The sequence below is a fragment of the Phascolarctos cinereus genome, unplaced genomic scaffold (genome assembly GCF_003287225.1).
Source record: "Phascolarctos cinereus isolate Bilbo 61053 unplaced genomic scaffold, phaCin_HiC Scaffold_2;HRSCAF=192, whole genome shotgun sequence".
Lineage (NCBI taxonomy): Eukaryota > Metazoa > Chordata > Mammalia > Diprotodontia > Phascolarctidae > Phascolarctos > Phascolarctos cinereus.
In genome coordinates, this window is record NW_027555625.1 from 114,590,088 (window position 1) to 114,607,050 (window position 16,963).

The 16,963-nt window shown below is 41.3% G+C and overlaps 1 long non-coding RNA gene across 1 annotated transcript; it reads right to left on the reverse strand.

The window, feature by feature from the left end:
• Positions 1 to 969: 969 nt before the first annotated feature.
• LOC144455797 (uncharacterized) lies at positions 970 to 16,417 on the reverse strand. The gene is made up of 2 exons (XR_013484569.1): positions 16,203 to 16,417; positions 970 to 1,856 (listed from the first exon to the last, which is right to left on the reverse strand). It is a non-coding gene; the product is annotated as an uncharacterized LOC144455797 (long non-coding RNA).
• Between the last annotated feature and the right edge of the window lie 546 nt (positions 16,418 to 16,963).

Genomic DNA, 16,963 nt, shown 5'->3' on the forward strand with positions numbered 1-16,963 from the left:
TTTCTCAGTATCTATAGGCAACTCCTTAAATCCATAGGTTATGGACGAGCTGAAAATCTGCAGTTGTAGAAAGGGTTTCTGCAACAGAACAAAAAGAGGTAACTAAAAACATATTAATAACTACCAACCCAAATGTTGGGCAGCTAAATGGCACAGTAGATAGAGTGCGGGGCCTAGAGTTAAGAAGACTCATCTTCCTGAGTTCCAATGTGGCCTCAGACATTTACTAGTTGTGTGACTCTAAGCAAGTCACTTATACCTCTTTTCCTCAGTTTCCTCATCTGTAAATGATCTGGAGAATGAAATGGCAAACCACTCCAATATCTCTTCCAAGAAACCCCCAAATAGGGTCACAAAGAATAGGACATGACTGAAAACATCTAAACAACAACAATATATCACTTCCTGAAGGGCAGATAAATGGCTCGGTAGATAGAGCGCTGGGCCTAGAATCAGGAAGACCAGAGTTCAAATCTGTCCTCAGACACTTACTAGTTCTGTGACACTGGGCAAGTCACTTAAATTCTGTTTGCCTTAATCCATAAGAGAAGGAAATGTGAAGCCACTCCACTATCTTTGCCAAGAAAACCCAGATGAAAACTCCCAGGAATATTTAAACCAATATCCAGAGCTCACAAGTCAAAGAAAAAATACTGCAAGCAGCCAGGAAGAATTCAAGTACCAAGGAGCCATAGTGAGCATCACACAAGGTTTAGCAGCCACTACTATAAAGGAGCAGAGAGCTTAGAATATATTCCAGAAGGTAAAAGAACTAGACTTACAGTCAAGAATAACTTATCCAGCAAAACTGAGTCTAACCCTAAAGGGAGAAAATGAAATAAAGGACTTTCCAGTATTCTTGATGAAAAGACAGAGCCTAGTGGAAAATATGACGTACAAACACAGAAGCCAAGAGGAGTATAAAAAGATAAATATGAATGAGCAATCATAAGGGACCAAACTTTTAAATTTAGATTAAACTGTTTTTATTCCCATATGGGGACATGATATACATAGCCTTCAGAACTCTATAATCATTAGGGGTCATAGTGGGAGTCTAATTAGACAGAGGACCTGGGAGTGGTTCTGTTATGTGTTGGTGATCTTCAAAGAAGAATGAAAAGTGTGAGGAAGAGGGAGAAGGGAAAGGAAGCCTGGGGAAAATTGTCTCCCATTAGTAGGGTAGAGAAGTAGAAGAATATATGCCGAGGAGAAGGGAATGGAGGAGGGGAAGGGGGGCAGACAAACACTTGAGCCTCACTCTGAATTGATCAGATGATGGAAGAATCTGCACACATATTCTTGGGTACTGAAATTCATTTCACCTAACAGGGTAACTGGAGGGAAAGGGGTTAAGAGAAAGGGGGAGGGAAGAAGGATAGATTAAAGGAGGGGTTAGTTAGAAGCAAAACAAATTCTCAAAGAGGGAGCAGGAAAAAGAGAAGATTATAAATATGAATGGAGGTATCAGACATACGCCCATCAAAGGCATTCACTGAAGTCATGGAGGAATGCAAAGTTCAAATGGATGAAGTATTCCCTCTAGATGGCGCTGTTGTCTTGATGCTCTTTTTTGCAGACGACGTTGTGCTTCCTCCATTGAGCTCTAGACGGCCCCTCAATAAGATGTTTGTTGTTGAATCATTTATTTCACTTGTGTCCAACTCTTCCTGACCCCACTTGGCAAGGATACTGGAGTAAGATGACAATCACTCCAAGAGATCTTTGTAGTCATCCACATGGGGAAAAAACAGGTGCATGAAGAATTGCTTCAGATTCCAGCATGAAGTTGAATGGGAACCCCATTCAATTGGTCCTTTAATATGTTGGTCTTGGCATGCTGGATGGTCAGAGAACTGGGACCAGAATTAAATAAGAGGAGGGGATGAGTCTGAGATATATTTGAGGCAACTGCACAGCATTTTAAAAAATTTAATATAATTTTTATTTCATTTAATATAATTGTAATTTTTTAAAAATTTTTATTTAGCATTTTATTTTTCCTTAGTTACATGTAAAAACAATTTTAACATGTGTTTTTAAAACTTTGAGTTCCAAATTCTCTTCCTTCCTCCCTCCCCACCTACCCTCATTGAGAAGGCAAGCAATTCTATATAGGTTATACATGTGTAATCATGCAAAACACTTCCATAATAGTCATGTTGTGAAAGAAAACATACCGAAAAAACCCTCTAGAAAAATAAAGTTTTTTAAAAGTATGCTTCAATCTGTATTCAGACACCATCAGTTCTTTCTCTGAGGATGGATAGCATTTTTCATCATACATACTTCAGAGTTGTTTTGGATCATTCTATCACTGAGAATAGATAAGTCATTCGCAGCTGATCATCTTAGAATATTGCTATTTCTTTGTACACAGTACATTTCACTTTGCATCAGCTCATGTAAGTCTTTCCAGGTTTTTTCTGAGAGCATCCTGCTTATCATTTCTTATAGCACAATAGTATTCCATCATAACCACATACCACAATTTGTTCAGCCATTCCCCAATTGATGGACACCTCCTCAATTTCTAATTCTTTGCCCCCAGAAAAGAACTGCTATAAATATTTTTGTACATATAGGTCCTTTTCCTTTTTGTTTTTTATCTCTTTTGGGATATAGACCTAGCAGTGGTATTGCTAGGTCAAAGGGTATGCATGGTTTTATAGCCCTATGGTCATAGTTCCAAATTGCTCTACAGCATGGCTGAATCAGTTCACAGCTCCATGAAGAGTGTATTAACGTCTCATTTTTCTCACATCACCCCCAATATTTGTCACTTACCTTTTCTGTCCTATTAGCCAGTGTAATAGGTATAAAGTAGTAGTACCTCGGTATCGTGTTAATTTGCATTTCTCCAATCAATAGTGAGTTAGAGTATTTTTTCATATGCCTATAGATAGCTTTGATTACTTCATCTGAAAACCGATCATGTCTATTGATCATTTATCCATTGGGGAATGGCTCTTATTTTTATAAATTTGATTCAGTTCTCTATATGCTTGAGAAAGGAGGCCTTTATCAGAGAAACTAACTGCACAACATTTTCAGATCTCAAAAGCAACTCCCAAGTACATCAGTCCATCTCTTAAACACCAATAATCTCCCAGAGATGCTACATGGTTGTGAATCATGGAACATTATAATCTCAGAAGAACCCTCATTGCAGATGAGTCAAAGGGAGATGGAAGGGTGCATAATGAGTGTAAACGGGCTTCAGCATCTCACCAATGATGACTTGTATACAGCATCATCCAGTTTATTTCTAGCTAGAAAAGGAAGCAGACCAGTCATGCAGTAAGATAGAGAGAGACAGCGGGCAGCCCCAGGATGCACTGGTACTCATGAAATATTAAAATCCCTAGAGCAAGCATCTTCCCCCAGGATGCTCCATTTCCCATTTCTACGCAGTCTTCCAGTGCTGGAATAGTGTCCTTCCTCATTGCCACCTCCTAGCTTTGCTGGCTTCTCTAAAGACGCAGTTCAAATGCTGTCTTCTAAAAGAGGCCTTTCCTGGTATTACCATCCCCCTTCTGTCTCCCCATCCTGTGTATATTTATTTATACTCTGTCTTGCCCATTATACTATCAGATCTTTAAGGCCAGAGTCCATGTTTTTGCCTCTCTTTGTCTCCCCACATCTTAGCACAGTACCTGCTGGCATACAGTAAGCACTTAATAAATGCTTGTTGACTTGACCTTAAAGCCAAGAGCTGCTCTGCTTCTCTCTCCCACATGGTGGCACTGTTTCCTTTCATTTTTCCATTAAGCCATAAACCAACAGGCTCCCCCGTTAGGTCAGAGTTTGTCCTGAGTTCTGCCCACTTGGCCTTGCAAGCCCGTATTACCAAACATGGCTAGTTAGCCCTGACACTGATCCGAGCATTCATACGACAGCCAATGGGAAAACAAGCCTGAGCATTGTCCCCATCGGAATAGAAAAGGAAGGTCAGCACAAAGGGTTGAATGAGGTCTGTGTGAAAGTCTTACTGGAAACTGGGAGCTCCCATTATCAAAGACTGCCCAAGGGGGTAATTTGAGCATAGACAGGGAAATGACTTGGCTCCTTCAACCCATGGAGCCAAGCCTGGGCCCTGGTTGGGTCCAGGCTCCCTCCACCTCTTCTGCAAAGTGCAGATGTGTCCCAAGGCAAGGACTGGGAGGACCTTCAGAGAGCAGTACATCTCTGTGGCTCAATACGCGTGTGTCCTGGCAGAATTTCACCTCTGCATTCGATAACTTCTATAAACTCCCTTAGGAACCTTCCATACAGGAAGCACTTCAATCCAATCCCACAAGCTTATGTCTGTGGCTGTTCAACTGATTCAGTGGGGTTTAACTTTTTGTGACCCTGTGGACCATGATGTCCGTGCTGGGGATTTCTTGGCAAAGGTACTGGAGTGGTTTGCCATTTCCTGCTGCACTGGATTAAGGCAAACAGAGGTTAAGTGATGTGCCAGGGTCACACACCTAGTAAGTGTCTGAGGCCAGTTTTGAACTCAGGTCTTCCTGACCCCAGAGTCAGTGCTTTATCCACTGAGTTACCTAGCTGCCTCCTTAGCATAGCAAGTAAAGAGCTAGCCTTGGTGCCAAGAAGACCTGGGTTCAAGCCCTACCTCTGACTCACACTGATTCACTCTGCGTCAATGAAGTTATGGGTCCAATCCCCATCCCCATCCCCATCCTATGTGCTCTAGGAACTCAGCTCTGGGGATAGAAAGACAAAATGAAAAATAATCCCTGACCTCAAGGAATTTACAGTTTTCGGGGGGGGGGGAGAAGAGGAATACAATTTGTAACATGTGTTTACATGATTATTAGAAGGAAAGAGCTAGGGATTTAGATTCAGTCAAAGGGCCACACTTGAGGACAGTGAGGGCCACATGTGATCTCGAGGCTACAGGTTTCCATGCCTGAGCTAGGGGAAACAACTATGGGAGTCAGGAAAGGCTTCCCCGGCAAGATGGCACATAAACTGAGCCTTGAATGGAAGATAAGGATTTCAAGAAAAGGAAAGAGTGCATTCTAGTATATAAACACATGGAGGCAGGAAATGGAATGTCAAGTTCTGGGAACTCCTCTATGCCTGTAGCATCAATCAATCAGGTCCATGCTTAGATAATGCCCTGCTCACTTCCAGCACTGGAACAGATAGCAGTGAGGTGGTGCAATGAGTGGATAGCTGGGCCTGGACTCAGAAAGACCTGAGTTCAAATTTGGACTCAGACATTTACTAGTTGTGTGACCTTGGACAAGTCACTTAATAACCTCTGGTAAAATGGGGATAATAATTGCACCTACCTCTCAGGATTATTGTGAGGATCAAGTAAGGTAAAGTGCTTTGTAAACTTTAATGTGCTCTTTAAATGCTATCTAAGAGGAAATGGGCCCCCATTTCTAGATTAGAGTAGCTACTTCCAAGGTGCCAGAACAAGGGAAGTCTTTCTGACCTCTGCTCATCACTGAATAGTGCTTATCCCCCTATCTTATTCAGAATGGACCAGAGGAGGGAGGTGATACTGGATTAACCACTTAGACTCCGTCTCTCTTTGTCAGGGGTCCTGTTACTGCATTCAAAGTCTTAGAGGGACACAGGGGCAGGATTGACCCACCAACTACTTGTTGGACATGTCCATCCAGGTGTCCAACCTGCACCTCAAACTCAATGTTTTTAAACTTGAATATTTTACCTCCCCTCCCCTTGCATTCTGATCACATCACATTCCTACTCATAAACTTTTAGGGGATCCCCCATTGCCTATTGAATGAATTCTAAATTCTTGATCCTGGCATTCAAGGCCCTCCTCAATCTGACTCGAACCTATCTCCCCAACCTTGTCTCATAATGATTTCTTTAATGTACTTTAGATTCCAGCTAAAATGGAATCATCTCCATCACCTGCTCTCATCTTGCACAACCCATGTTTGCAGAATTATATGTGGGTGGAGTACACCAACCTTCTCATTTTACAGATGAGAAAATTGAGAGAAGTTAAGTCATTCGCCCAAGGTCATACAAGCAGCAAATAATAGAGTCTGGATTTGAGCCCAGGGGCTTCTGACTCCAAATCCATGCTCTTTCATTAGTGGAGAAGAATGAGGAAGTTATTCTAAGTAGAGGCAAGTATGAAGAAAGGTAAGGAATGTGACTGGCACACTCCCGGATCATAGGTCCATAGATTTAGAGAGAAATGTAATTTTACAGATAAGAAAACTGAGTCCAGGAAAAGTTAAATAACTTGTCTAGGATGATGCAGCTAATAAATAGTAGGGCCAAGATTTGAAATGAAGTTTTCTGACTATAAACCTAGGGCACTTTCTACTACTGCAGAGAGGAGGAGGAGGAGGAAAATCACCTGAAAAAGTCAGTAGGGACAGAGTGGGGAGGGCCTTCAATGCCAGACTAAAAAGTTAGACATGTACTGTTAGCTTTTATAACTGAGAGTACTTATTGCATTCAGAAGCTGAACAATTCGAAATCCAGATTTCTGTAAATGGGACTTGATAGAAGGAACAGAAACAGTGGCGATTGCTTCTTGTGTGTACAAGCTGGATGAGCAAGAGAAAGTCACCGAACCACCCCGAACTCAAGTTTCCACTGCAAAATGGGGATAATAACCCTTCTGGTACCCTACCTCTCAGGGATATTGAGAGGATCAAATCAGATACTGAATGGGAGTGCTATGTAAGTCTTAAAGGAGTGTTATTTCTATCTATAATACTATATTGTATATGTATGTATACTCATGTAAGTGTATATCTGCTGTCATTATTATCATCATCACCATGAACCTATGGGGGCAGTGCCACACTGAGGGAGAATCCAGGAGTACTCAATGAAGTTAGATCAAGGATGGGGAACCTGCAGCCTCCAGGCCACATGTGGCTCTCTAGGTCCTCAAGTGCTACCCTTTGACTGAATCCAAATTATTTGCTCTGTGAAGTTTGGATTCAGTCAAAGGGCCACAGTTCCCCCCCATCCCTCCCACCCCGCCTTAGATCCTCTATAGAAAAGGTCAGGATTGTGAAAAGCAGGGCAGGAAGGCAGGGACTGGAGACAAGAAGAGCTTGTATTGAAAACAAATCTTAGCTCTTGACCTGGGGCTCGGATCTTGAGTTTGACTGGACTAAAAAGGGAAGGCAATATTGATTAAGCTTACAAAAGTTAAATTTGTTTTGGATTTAAGAGATTGCCATGACCCACAGTGGAGGTCCTTGGAGTCCATGCTGTAAGACTTCATCAGCTGTTCTCTTGATGGTGGGCTCTGTGCCCCCACAACTTCTCCTCCCCATCCCCCATTCCTATTAGCTGCTGCCAGTAATGAAATACCACAGGGATGCACAGTCTTGGGTTGGGTGGCATGGCAACAGGGAGGTAGGCACAAAGCCAGTCACAGGAGGACAGAATTTAAGAGTTAGAACAATAGTAACACCTAACATTTATATGGTTCTTACTATGTGCCAGGCATTGTACTCAGCACTTAACAAGTATTATCTCGGAAAGACCTTCCGTGGCCATCTAGTCTAACCCACACAAGAAAGTAGGCCCCATTCTACCATGACAGCCAGCCTGTCAGCCTCCACTTGAAGACCTCCAGAGAAGGGAAAGATGCGGACTTCTCCAGGCGGCCCCACCGGGATAGCTCTAATTGTTAGGAACTTGATCCTTAGAGCAAGCCTAAATTTGTCTTTTTGTAACTTCCACCCATTGCTCTGAATTCTGCCCTCAGGGGACTAACAGAACAAGTTGAATCCTCTTTTGCAACCTACCTTTAAATACTTGAAGGTAGCTTTCAACGGTAATCTCCACTCCCACCACTTTCTTTTCTCTAGGCTAAATATGCCCAGTTCCTTCCACCCATCCTCAAGACCTTCTAAGTGCCTTCTTCTAGTCCAACCCATTCATGTTCTTAATCTGTGGCACCTAGAACCAAACACAATGTGGTCTGAAGGGATACTTGAAGAATTCCAGAGAGGGTGTGAACCCATCATTTCCCAAGGCAACCCATTTCACTAATTCTGGTGGGGCATGGACAAAACTAGCAGAATGAAATTAATGAATCATAGTCAATGAACTCTGAAAGATTATGGAATATAATAGGAGTTCTACAGGATTGGAGAAGGGCAAATGACCTTATTTTAAAAGGAGGTGGGGGAGAGAATAGAACCTTCAAATTCTGAATTTGACTTCAATTTCCGCCAAAATTCTAGAATGTATTATTGAAGAACTAATCAGTAAACAATTAGATGCTGACATGACAGTTGCAAAGAACTAGTATAGATTCATCAAGAACAAGTCATGCTGGTGTAACCTACTTTTCTTATAGAGTTAATAGACTGGTTTTTGTTTGTTTGGTTGGTTGTTTCAGTTGTCTTCATGACCCCATTTGGCAAAGATACTGGAGTGGTTTGCCATTTCCTTCTCCAGCTCATTTTACAGATGAGGAAACTGAGGCAAATGGAGTAAAGTGACTTGCCCAGGGCCACACAGCTAGTAAGTATCTGAGGTAGGATTTGAACTCATGAAGATGAGTCTTCCTGAATTCAGGCCCCGAACTCTATGCTTGTGCCACCTAATAGACTGATAGATCAGGGAAATTATGTAAATATAGTTTACTTAGATTTTAACAAAGCATTTGGCCTATCAGGTGTTACTCTCCCCTAGACTTTTCTCCCATTTCCCAGAAATCTCTTCATTCTAGAAGATTGCTTCAATCCTGGAAATCATGCCTTGGAAAAGTATCCTCTACTTGTGGGGCTTCTCCCTCTGATTAGATGACTCCTCCCACAGCCTTCATTTATAAAGAGGGGCACCCAGGCCAGCCATCTCTTCATTTCCCACCAGGCTGCCCTCCTCCAGACTTCCAGTACATTCTTTCTCTTTCCTTAATTTTCAGCTTCCTTTAGTGTGTTATCTTCCTCATTAAATGGAAGCCCCTTGAGGGCAGGGACTGTATTTCCTTTTGCTTTTATTAGAATCCTAGAGCTTAGATTAGAATCCTAGAATCACAGTGCTAGTCACATAGTCAGCCGTTGTTGGAAAAGATAAAGAGATATTGGATAGTCAATGGTACGATTAGGTGAACTGAGAGGGAGTAGAATGGCTAGGAACCAAAAGGCAGTCATTAATGGTTCCAAATCAACTTGGAAAGAGGTCTCCAATGGAGTACCTTAGGGATCTAAGCTGTTAAGTGGTTTCTTATCAATGATTTGGATAAAGGCATAGATCATAGTTATTATTGTTATCAAATGTATATATTGCAAAATCTAAGAGGAATAGCTAATAAAATCGAGCAAATCTAATAAGATAGAATTTATTAGAAATAAACGCAAAATCTTACATTTGGGTTAAAGAAATGGATTTTGGGAACACAAGATGGGGAGAGGATATTGCTACTCAACAGTTTTTCTGAAAAAAGATTGGTAGAATTAATATGTTAATAGTAAGATAAGGTAGCCAAAAACACTAATTCAGTCTTGGGCTGCATTGAGAGATATTATTTCCAAGAACAAGGAGGCAGTGTCCTGCTGTGTTCTGCCCTGGTCAAACACATCTGTAGTATTATGTTCAGTGATGCAGGCCATATTGGAGAAGAGAACATCTGGAAGAAGGCAACCAGGATGGTGAAGGGCGCTGAGATCAGGCCACACGAGATCTGGGTGAAAGGATTGTTTAACCTGGAGAAGAGAAGTCTCAGGAGGAACATAGCTGTCCCCAAGTATTTGTCATGCTAACACATAGAACACAGATTAAATTTGTTCTGTCTGTCTCCAGAGTGCAGAGCTGAGAACAGTGAATAGAAGTGGCCAAGAGGTAAATTTAGCCTTGGTGTAGGGGAATATTTTCTAATGATTAAAGTGGTCCAAAAGTAACATGGGCTATTTCAGGAGCTGGTAGGTTCTTCATCACAGGAGGTCTTTAAGAAGAGGCTGGGAGGAAGGGGGAGAAAAACTTAAAATTCAAAAGGTTACGGAAGTGACTATTGAAAAATCAAAATTAATTAATTAAAAATTTTTTTTAAAAAAAGATTCTGCACTCCTGGATCCCTCCCACAGCCTTTCTATATATAAGATTCATCTGGTCTCCATTAAGGTGCTCAAATTCCTTTAGAACCTAAGCATATTTAGCCAATATGAGCCAATCTAGTCAATAGCTCACAAATGTTCAGATTCCTTAAGAGTTTGGCCAATATGGCGATCTTTAATAAACCTTGCCTTTGACTGAAAAAAAAAAGGTGGGTGACCACTTGGCAGATCAATTATAGAAGAGTTTCTTTTAGAGATTTGGTTGTGTTTAAACAGCTGCTCAGGTCCCTTCCGACTCTATCATTCTGTATCATTAGCTAATCACTCTAGTCCATTCCAGTTCTTTAATTCTATAGTTCTATCTTGTTTCAAGGACCAAATCCAAGTTCCTCACCCACACACAACCCCTTCTATCATCAAAGCGGTCAAATACATTACAAAGACATGGAAATACTTTCCAGAGAGCGTCTCTCATTTTATTTCACTTCAATTCCTGGCCCAAAGATTTTCACCTCATTTGACTTGAGATAAAAAACTGACTAGGGAAGTCAGATATTAACCTGGTCCTTTGAGACACACCTAATCCATGCCAATGCCCTCCCTCCAACTAGCCAACATCCGCTTTTCTGATCTTTTCTCCAGGTCCATGCCCAATGGACTACACCCCAACTTGTTAAGTAAGCTTGGCCACCAAACTCTACATCAATTTTTGTCCTCAAAGCTTGCTGAGCAGGCCAGCTGTCCACATGCTCTCTCTTCTATTCAAAGTAACAAACCCAGCTTTCTTTCCTAAGTGACTGTCAAGAAACTCGTAATTTTGGAATGAAACCCTGAGACCTGGGACGATCCAACTGATGTTACGTTGGTCCTCTTGTTCTCTTAGCCTCTAAGATTAGCACGCTTTATGGAGTTCAGCTCATAGCTACAAAGATAAGAATTAAGACTGGGGTGGCCAAATGCTCTATGTATGATCTCTACCATCTGCAAAGATTCTCAACAAGCCTGGAGGCCACCCACTTCAGCCTGTACCTGACGAAGAATCCCCACCACAATACTGCCAAACAGTGGTCTCTGCTTGAAAATCTTCCCTTTGGGGAGCATCTGCTGCCTCCCAAGGCAGCCTGTCCCACTTTTGAGTAGGTCTAATCACCAAATTTTCTCTTTACGTTCATCAGACATCTACCCCTCTATAACTTCAGAGGTGGGGAACCTGAGGCCTCGAGGACACTTGTTCTGTGAAGTTTGGATTCAGTCAAAAGGCCAAACTTGAAGACCTAGAAGGCCACATGTGGCCTTAAGGCCACAGGTTTCCCACCTCAATAGACCTATTGCTCCCCACCCTATGTAGCCAAGCAAAATGAGATTGGTTACTTTTCCATAATCAGTGAACATGTATTTAGGGAGGGGGGTTAATTAGATATAATTTCTTCATTTATTTTCTCTCCCTCCGACCCTATTTCTCAGTTGAATAAAACAGAAAAAAGAAAACTTATAGCGAATATGTATCTTCAAGCAAAACAAATTCCTGCTTTGACCATACACACACACATATATGTATATACATATGTGTGTATATACACATTTGTGTGTGTATATATACGTATATAGGTATATTTATCCCTTCCCTTCCCATTGTATCCTCTCCTCTTAAGTCTATCACCTCTCAGTCAGGAGGTAGGTCTCATGTTTCATCTACAGTCCTCTGATATCATGGTTTATACACATATTTTTTAACTACTATATATAAGGCACAAGTCAGAGGGCTTGGGTTCAAATCCTGACTCCACTATTTACTTCTTATGTTATTTTGGGCAAGACATTTACCTTTTCTGTGGCTCAGTTTCCTTCTCTGTAAAATGAAGTCAGACTTGATGGCTTCTACAGAGCTCTCCAGCTCTAAAAACAATAGTTACCATTTGCACAGTGCTTAAAGATTTGCAAAGCACTAAATATAAACATGACGTGTATACATATACATCATAGATGAATGTGACACTCTCATCTGATCCTCACAACAACCTTGTGAGATAGGTACTACTATTATCCCTATTTTACAGAAAAGAAATTGAGGCTGAGAGCCAAGAGCTCTTTGCCCAGGGTCACACAGCTAGTAAGGATCCAATTTGTACTCAGGTCCTCCTGACTCAGGACCAGCACTCTGTCTACACCACTTTTAGCAGCTAAGTACCTATATCTATGTTCCTATAAAAAGTGGGATACAGATGTAATCCCTGTCAGCTAGGCGACGCAGTGGATAGAGTGCTGGGCCCAAAGTCAGGAAGACTCATCTTCATGAGCTCAAATCTGGCCTTAAACACTTACTAACTATGTGACCCTGGGCAAGTCACTTAACTCAGTCTACCTCAGTTTCCTTGTCTGTAAAATGAGCTGGAGAAGGACATGGCAAACCACTCCAATATATTTGCAAACAAAAAAACAAAACCACTCCACTTCACATTTGCATTCATTTAATTGTCTCTGCCGTCTTTAATGTCCACAAAAGAGGCAGAGCTAAAGGGAGAGAAGTAACCAGCTCTCTGACAAGCAGAGAGAGGTTCAAGGTTAATACCAATACTCCCATCTAGTGCACATCAGAGCTGGGGATGAGGGTAAAATTGAAGGCATTAATGTCTTGCGTAAAGAATAGAATCTAGCAACAGGGCCTATTGCCCCCTGGTGGTCACACAAGGCCATACAAGAGCAACTTCTGTCCATTTATGTAGGATAAAGCGCCCCATGAGTGTTACATTTTTAGCCCATGTTGCAGTTCCTCAAAGGTTGCTACTAGAGCCATGCTAGGGAAGCTGGTACAATAGGTGCAAAATATGTGCCAAAAGGACAAAAATCCCTGATTTCTGTTAATAACTCTGTAATGGGTAGAATGATATAGAAGATCGGGTACCGAACTTTGAGTCAGGAAGACCTGAGTTTAAATTCCACATCAGATACTTATTAACTGTATGACCCTGGGCAAGTGGTCACTCAACTTTTCTGTGCCTCAGTTTCCACATCTGTAAAGTGAGGGGATTGGCTTGTAAGGTCCTTTTGAGCTCTAATTTTTGACCCTATAATGCTACATTCTAGGAGGACATATTTTGTAAAGAGCTTTGTTTGGATGTATCTGTTGTGTCAAAACAAAATATAAGAATAGATTATTTTTATAAAGGGAAAATGACCAATGGGGAAAAAAAATTGCTTACCTAAAGTTCATTGGTCCTTATGTAAATTAAACTGGTTTTTAAAACCAGACTGGGAACTTATAGGTGAAATAAACTTCTTAGATTATTATTCCTGGAACAATCGAAGGTATGATTCTCTGGTCTTTCTATCCCTAGTATTGACCAAAAGTATTAAATCAGGAAATAAAAAGAGGGATGAAAAATTCAAGGAATGGGAGGAGTTTATTGAGAGAAGAAAAGGAAGAACTAAATCACACACAAATAAGCTCATGAAATTAAAGTTTCACTGGAGTTTGGGGTAAAGGGCTCCATACATCTCAGCATCCGGACTTTTTGTGCTTTACATAATATGTTTTAATCTCCATCACTGTGTCATCTCAAGCAAAATATAGCTAACCCTCAGTTTTCTGTTGGCAAGCAAGGTTATAATTGTTTGCCCTTCACTGCATCTATCTGAAAATTTATGATAGAATGCTATGCTTTGGATCACACTTATTCCCAATTGTTAATGATTTAGATAAAGGCTGGACTCTACATACTCAAGGTCCCTTCCACTTCCTAAGAAGTGTAGGTAGACAGGTAGGGACCTGCCCCTGGAGGGGGCTCCCCTGGCTTCTTCTTGCTTTTCCTAGCTTCTTCCCTTCTTTCACGCTGGAATTCTTCCAAATCTCAAAGAAGGGTTGTTTGCACTGTCCCAGTTGACAGAAAGAGCTCTAAGAGTAGAGGCAAGGTGAGACATTGGTGCTGGGCACTTTCTAAGACCATTGCTAATATTTTAACTAGGAGGGTTGAAATAAAAAGAAACATCAAGTTAATCCTCCTCAATTTGTCATAATTCAGGCTTTGCCCAGGCTGCCCATTTCTTATGGCCACCACCATTAGCACACACCCATCTCCCAACCACCACAACCACGCTCATTTGCATGGAGGAAAATTGCCTTTGTAAAGCAGTTAGACTTCAGAAGTGCTTTCCCATAGGTTGTCCTTTTGTGACTGCAGGTTCATTAAGGTTTATCTACTTGAACCTTTGGGAAGCCCTGAGGCTGGTTTTGTTGTTTGTTTTTAGCCTGGCTCTCCCTATCTTGCCCAGTTTGGGAAGCACAATGGTCATTCCCAGGCCTGATTATAAAAGTGATCAGCTTGGAAGCTTTAACTGGCCCTATTTTTCCAACCTGAGCCCAGTAATCCCTCCTTCCTTCTGCTCCTTCGGGTTCACCACATTATCCCTGATCCGGAGCATACATCTATTTGGATTTCACCTTACTGCAGCTCAGAACTCCAGACCTGAAATGAGCCTCAGCCTCCCAAGCAGCAGAGACTATGGGCTTGAGGCTTAACTGGGTCTATTAAGCTCTGGTGAGCCCCATTATACTTATGTGTACTCTTACAACATTGGGGTACAGAGATCTATTCCCATTTAATGAATGAGCACGCTGAGTCCCAGAGATTTGAAGCAACCTGCCTTGGGTTACACAGGTAGTAGAACAGAAGGTCACCTGACTTTTTCCAGTTCAGCCTTCATCATACAGTTAGTTGGCTGCTTCCACGAAGGAAAAGCTTTTCTTCCAGATTCAACAGAACTTTAAAAAATAATTTTGATCTTATGTGGCTGCCTTTCAGCCATTTCCCTGCTTCTTTCAGCCATTTCCCTGTCTGAGTCCAGTTCCTCTATTCTCCCTCCCTTCCCCAAGCAACCTCTTTCCCTTCCTTCTCCTTCACCCTCCCTGGGCTTGGCACATACTTCGCTTTGGAGAGGAAAACAATCTTTTCTCAGCCTGTCTAGTTACGATTTATTTCACGTGGCCAGCAGCTCCATAATAACCCCTGCTCTTTGTTCTCCACTTCCTGGGTCAGAATGGTGGCCCAGTTCAGTCCCCAAGAAGTTTGCATCAGAAGTAAATTCTTCTTTCTGCTGTCAAGACTTGTCTGAGCCAGGATTATATGGCTGTTTTCATTTGGACCTGGAATTTTATTAAATTGCTGTTAATTGGTTTGTTTTGCTTCCCCTCCCTCCCGTGACATTTCCTTCTTTCTTTCTTTCTTTCTTTCTTCCTTCCTTCCTTCCTTCCTTCCTTTCTTTCTTTCTTTCTTTCTTTCTTTCTTTCTTTCTTTCTTTCTTTCTTTCTTTCCTTCTTCCTTCCTTCCTTTCTTTCTTTCTTCTTTCCTTCTTTCCTACCTTTCTCCTTTCCTTCCTTCCTTTCTCTTTCTTCCTTTCTTTTTCATTCTTTCTTTTTTCCTTTCTTCCTTTCTTTTTTCTTTTTTCTTTCCTTTCTTTTTATTTTTCTTTCTTTCTTCCTTCCTTCTTTCCTTTCTTCCTCCCTCCCTCCCTCCCTTCCTTCCTTTCTTTCCTTCTTCCTTTCTTCCTTTCTCTCTAATTCATATTGATTCTTGATTCATTAACTGGGTCTGTAAAATAATAAGTCTAATTTTCTTGTGTGGCTTTTGGGAAGCAATCCTATACAAGGTAGTGGTGAGGAAAAACTGGACTGAAGAATAGCTGTGTGATTTTGGAGAACCTCTTTGGGCCTCTGTTCTTCTGTAAAGGGAAGAGATAGGTCCAGATCAGAGGCATCGAATATCCAACCCAAATCAGATTAAAATGTAATTGGAAAATATTTAACAAAACAAAAAAATACCATAAAACATGGACATTACATTTTAAAACTAAGTCAATATACGAACTGTATGTTGTCAATTTACAAATACAATACAATATCTGCAAATTTCAGATTCAACAGAACTTTAAAAAACCATTTTGACTCTATGTGACTTGAGCCTGGGCTATGTAGAGATTAGTGGCCCCCATTTCTTTATGAGTTTGATATCCCTGGTCCAGATAATATGTATGGTCTTTTCCAGAACCAAAACGATATGGTGTTATTATTGCAAGGGCATCAAATATTAATCAAGAAGCATTTATTATTTAGCACCTACTGTGTACCAAAGTAGTGATACAGAGACAAAAATCAACAATCCTTGTCCTCAGAGAGCTTACCTTCTACTTGGGGGAGGCAAAGGTACACACAGAAGCAAAAGCAGCAGAGATGAAGTAAGCCCAAGGTAATTCGTGGGAGGGAGAGAAGAAGGCGCTTAGAGCCAAGGAGGTCAGGGAAGTTCTGCTGTAGGAGCTAGGCTCAAACTGAGTTTTGAAGGAAGCAAGATGTTCTAAGAGGCAGGGGTGAGGAGGACATGCCTTTTAGACACAGCAGGCCATCTATGCAAAGGAGCAAACAGGAGATGGAAATGCTGTAGATGAGAAACTGAAAGTGGGCTGGTTCATCTAAACCACATAGAGCATGTAAAAGAGGAATCGTATGTACTAAGTTTGGAAAGGTAGTGAGAAGGGCTTTAAATGCCAAATAGAAGAGTTTGTATTTTATTCTAAAGGTAATAATAGTAATCTACTGAAGCCTTTTGAGCAGGGTATTGACACTGTCCAACCTGTGCTTTAGGAATATCACACTGGTGGCTGTGAGAAAGTTGAATTAAGAAAGTCATTTAACCCTGACTGCCTCCAAAAAAAAAAAAAAGGAAAACAAGAGAAAGAAAGAAAAGAAGAGAAGAGAAAAGAAAAGAAGAGAGAGACTCTTGAAGGAGGAGACCAATTAGGAAACTCTTGTAATAGTTCAAGTACAATCAAGGGCCTCAAGTGGGGCGGTGACTGTGGGAGTGGAGATAAAGAGATGAGATGCTTTGAGTGTAGAATCATCAAGATTTTGTCAACTGAGGGAATATGGGGTAGGTTAGGGAGAGGGA